The 5,043-nt window shown below is 38.0% G+C and overlaps 1 long non-coding RNA gene across 2 annotated transcripts; it reads right to left on the reverse strand.

Annotated features, from left to right (window-relative positions):
- Positions 1–1,301: 1,301 nt before the first annotated feature.
- On the reverse strand, positions 1,302–3,785 carry LOC139587617 (uncharacterized). 2 transcript variants are annotated; one of them, XR_011678450.1, is made up of 4 exons: positions 3,267–3,785; positions 3,032–3,098; positions 2,702–2,781; positions 1,302–2,583 (listed from the first exon to the last, which is right to left on the reverse strand). It is a non-coding gene; the product is annotated as an uncharacterized lncRNA (long non-coding RNA). The 2 variants fall into 2 exon arrangements; XR_011678449.1 differs by having other exon boundaries at positions 2,696–2,781.
- Between the last annotated feature and the right edge of the window lie 1,258 nt (positions 3,786–5,043).

Consider the following 5,043-nt stretch of genomic DNA (forward strand, 5'->3'; position numbering starts at 1 on the left):
AGTAATTAGTAATTTGTGTCACTTCTGCATTTTTTTTTTCCCCTTAGTGTAATCACAAGGGGTGACACATTTTCACAGCACACTTCAAAAAAAAAGTATAATGGAGAGAGGCAAAAATCAGAGCTGGTGTTTGAACCCTATCAAAAGTCAGTAATGCATATTTTGTCTGCTCAAAATGATGATTACATCACATTAAGATTACATTGAGACAACTTATTAATTAGAGAAACCCAGGGTGGAGGGCCAGGGCAAATACCCTGGGACAGATTCTGGGCTTAAGTGACCCCAAGGATTCCAAGCAGGAGGACAAGAGGCAGGAACTGATGCACAGGAATTTAACCCTGAATATGAGGCTCAGAAGGATCCTGTGAATGCCTGAGAGGGATTTTGTAGGAATTCAGGAAGATCCTCTGGCTGTCCCACCCCTGGAAGTGTTCCTGCAGTGTCTGGAGCAAGGTGGAGACATCTGGATTTGTCCTTTGTCCCCAAAAATGGATGTGAGAGAGACCCCTGAGCTCTAGAGCAAGGTGGAGACATCTGGATTTGTCCTTTGTCCCCAAAAATGGATGTGAGAGAGGCCCCTGAGCTCTAGAGCAAGGTGGAGACATCTGGATTTATCCTTTGTCCCCAAAAATGGATGTGAGAGAGACCCCTGAGCTCTAGAGCAAGGTGGAGACATCTGGATTTATCCTTTGTCCCAAAAATGGATGTGAGAGAGACCCCTGAGCTCTAGAGCAAGGTGGAGACATCTGGATTTGTCCTTTGTCCCAAAAAATGGATGTGAGAGAGACCCCTGAGCTCTAGAGCAAGGTGGAGACATCTGGATTTGTCCTTTGTCCCAAAAATGGATGTGAGAGAGACCCCTGAGCTGGACCAGCACTGCCAGACTGGGACAGAAAATAATATTGAAATGATTTGGCTGTTTTTCTCCAGAAAAGCCCCATCACACACCTTTAGTGTGCTCTCCACAGGTTTTGGGCTGCTTTTGTCTAGTTTAGAGCTCCCTGAGCCCTCCTAGCCCTGCCATGGAGGTAAAACCACACACTTGGGCTGAGAACCTCTGCTGAAAGGAGGGACCCTTCCTCCCAACCTGTTAATTCCAGTTTCTCCCCACAGTGGTCAATGTCCTCCCCTCCCTCTCACGATTTTATTAGGCAGGGCAAGGGTCCCAACAGGCAGACAAACCCTGAGGGACAGGTTCTGCTCCTCAGCAACCCAAATTTTCTAAAAATACCGGAGTCAGGAGATCACAGAGGAGCAGCACGCTGCTGCATGCATATTAACGCTGCCTTTAATCCCCCTCCATGAATTTTAGGAGCTGAGTGAGAACTTGGATGTCCTCAGGCAGAAGGGTTGCTCACTTCTGTCCCTGCCTGCTGACACTCTGTGCTCCTGCTCTTGCCTCCCGTTTCTCCCTGCTGCCAGATGTCCTCAGGTCACCCTCTTGTCCCTTCCCTGGCCTCATTTCCCCCTAATATCGCACAGGAGCCATCACATTTCCCTTGGATCAGAATCTCACCAGTCAGAGACATCATTTGCAAACACAAGTTAAGCACCATCCACGTTTTTCTTGGAAAATCAGTCCATTTTGAAGCCTCTTTTCACCAACTTTCTGCAGTTCTGGTGTCTCCAGAGGCTGGTTCTGAAGTCCTTGGGTTCAATAAAATCTCCTTTTTTTCAGTATTTGTGCCCTATCTAGTTCAGATCCCTGAAAATTAGTTAAAAACAATCAAACAAAGCCCAGTTTCAAAGCTGCTGCCTGAGGTGGCTGCACATATCCATGGCCAAGCCTCAAATCATGCCTGGGAATTGCACCAGAGCATGCAAACTAAAAGTAAAAGTAAAAGTAAAAGTAAAACTAAAACTAAAAAACTAAAACTAAAACTAAAACTAAAAAACTAAAACTAAAACAAACTAAAACTGAAACTAAACTAAAACTAAAACTAAAACTAAACTAAAATTAAAACTAAAACTAAAACTAAACTAAAACTAAAGCTAAAACTAAAAAAACTAAAACTAAAACAAACTAAAACTGAAACTGAACTTAAAAAACTAAAATTAAAACTAAAACTAAAAAACTAAAATAAAAACTAAAACTAAACCTAAAACAACCTAAAACTGAAACTAAAATTAAAAAACTAGAACGAAAACTAAAACAGCCTAAAACTAAGAAAACTTAAAACTGAAACTGAAATTAAAAAACTAAAACTAAAATGAAAAAACTAAAGCTAAAAAAAACCTAAAGCTGAAACTAGAATTTAAAAACTGAAACTAAAACTAAAAAACTAAAGCTAAAACTAAAAAAACTAAAACTAAAACAAACTAAAACTGAAACTGAACTTAAAAAACTAAAATTAAAACTAAAACTAAAAAACTAAAACTAAAAACTAAAACTAAACCTAAAACAAACTAAAACTGAAACTAAAATTAAAAAACTAGAACGAAAACTAAAACAGCCTAAAACTAAGAAAACCTAAAACTGAAACTGAAATTAAAAAACTAAAACTAAAAGAAACCTAAAGCTGAAACTAAAATTAAAAAACTGAAACTAAAACTAAAAAACTAAAGCTAAAACTAAAAAAACTAAAACTAAAACAAACTAAAACTGAAACTGAAACTAAACTAAAATTAAAACTAAAACTAAAACTAAACTAAAATTAAAACTAAACTAAAACAAAAGCTAAAACTAAAAAACTAAAACTAAAACAAACTAAAACTGAAACTAAACTTAAAAAACTAAAATTAAAACTAAAACTAAAAAACTAAAACTAAAAACTAAAACTAAACCTAAAACAACCTAAAACTGCAACTAAAATTAAAAAACTAGAACTAAAACTAGAACAGCCTAAAACTAAGAAAATCTAAAACTGAAATAAAATTTAAAAGCTGAAACTAAAACTAAAAAACTGAAGCTAAAACTAAAAAACTAAAACTGAAACAAACTAAAACTGAAACTAAACTTAAAAACTGAAATTAAAACTAAAACTAAAACTAAAAAACTAAAGCTAAAAACTAAAACCAAACCTAAAACAACCTAAAACTGAAACTAAAATTAAAAAAGTAGAACTAAAACTAAAACAGCCTAAAACTAAGAAAACCTAAAACTGAAATAAAATTTAAAAGCTGAAACTAAAACTAAAAAACTAAAGCTAAAACTAAAAAACTAAAACTGAAACAAACTAAAACTGAAACTAAACTTAAAAACCTAAAATTAAAACTAAAACTAAAAAACTAAAACTAAAAACTAAAACTAAACCTAAACCAACCTAAAACTGAAACTAAAATTAAAAAACTAAAACTGAAATGAAAAAACTAAAACTAAAAAAAACCTAAACCTGAAACTAAAATTTAAAAGCTGAAACTAAAATTTAAAACTAAAACTAAAAAACTGAAGCTAAAACTAAAACACTAAAACTAAAACAAACTAAACTTAAAAAACTGAAACTTAAACTAAAACTAAAAAACTAAAACTAAAACTGAATCTAAAATTAAAAATATGAACCTAAAACTAAAAAACTGAAGCTAAAACTAAAAAACTAAAACAAAAACAAACTAAAACTGAAACTAAATTTAAAAAACTAAAATTAAAACTAAAACTAAAAACTAAAACTAAACCTAAACCAACCTAAAACTGCAACTAAAATTAAAAAACTAGAACTAAAACTAAAAAAAACCCCTAAAACTGAGACTAAAATTAAAACTAAAAAACTCACACTATTTCAGGAGCTTCCAAACCCCAAAACCCTGGCAGAGCTTGTGTTCCTATCCCCAGGAACATTCCTGCCCTGGTGGTCTCCATGAGAAAGGGGAGGTAGCACATCACGGTCAGGCTGGGTTTGCTGGACAGAGATCCAAGTCTGGATCTATTCCCACTTTTCCTGGCTGGAATTAACTGAGTTTATTTCCTGTCAGAGCTCAGCATGTGCAGCTCCAGTTCATTGCCAAGGAGGAGACGGCGACTCCTGGATCCTGATTAATCTGGCCTGTCCTGAGAGGAGCTCTCTCTCACAGAGGTGATTTTTCAGCAATGTACAGGGTGCACAGAGCAGAAGTAGCTGCAGGCACCAGCCTTTAATGAAATGTGTGAATCTTCCTTTCCCTTGCTTGCCCTGGACAAGTCACTATGTCTCTGTTTCCCAGCAGAGAAGTGAAGGATTTTTCTTCTCCCACCTCCTCAGAAGAGAGAAGGATGTGGCACAGAGGCAGGCTGGGTGTCTGACCCTCTGATTCTGCAAACCAAATACGAAATCAAATTTATTTTCATTCCCAGTGGTTTTTATACACTGACTCAGGGATCTGGCCATGCTCCAGAGCAGGAGAACTGATGGTCTCCCTCTCTCCAGGCCCTCTGCACCCTGCAGGTGCTGTGGGTGTACTGGTGGGTGGCTGCATTCCCCAAAAACTCCTTAAATCTCCCTTTCCCTGGTGGGTTCGGGAGAGCTGTGACCTCTCCTTGTCCCCACCACCCTCCTGATGGATGGGGACACACAGCTTGGGTCTAGGTGACAACCACATGTCCTTGACCCTACATGTTGTGGAGAGCAGAAGAATTTCCTGACCATCCCTTCTGCCAGGGCTGAGCACTTCAGGGGCTGCTTTTGGGCTTGAGGTGGGTGCTGCCATTCCTATTCAAATCCCTCAATAATCTAACACAGGAATGCTTGTTCTGGGTGTCAAAGGTTATTTCAGCCTTGTGGAAGAAGATATCAAAGGGGGAGAGGGATGGAGGGGGCTTGGGGGAGTGTTGGTACATTGAAACTACAGAAAGATGATTTAATCACCTTTTTTTTCCCATCAGAATTTCTGGATGCAACTGGCTTTGTCCCGAGCCATGAGCTGCCATCACCAGAAAGTTCCTCAGAAGAGCTTGGGTGGATCTGCACAGAGGCAGGTGAACCTGTGGGCTGCAATTTCCAGTTCCTTCTGAGGATAAGCACCATTAGCTCCACCCCAAAGGAAATCCCACAGCCAAACCCTTTCTGTGCTGTCCCTACAGCGTTTACTGAGGACATTGGTTTCTGTGAGAGCTCTCTCCGAGTCCTT

Source organism: Agelaius tricolor, unplaced genomic scaffold (assembly GCF_023055355.1).
Source record: "Agelaius tricolor isolate 1412-34295 unplaced genomic scaffold, bAgeTri1.0.p SCAF_3, whole genome shotgun sequence".
Classification (NCBI taxonomy): domain Eukaryota; kingdom Metazoa; phylum Chordata; class Aves; order Passeriformes; family Icteridae; genus Agelaius; species Agelaius tricolor.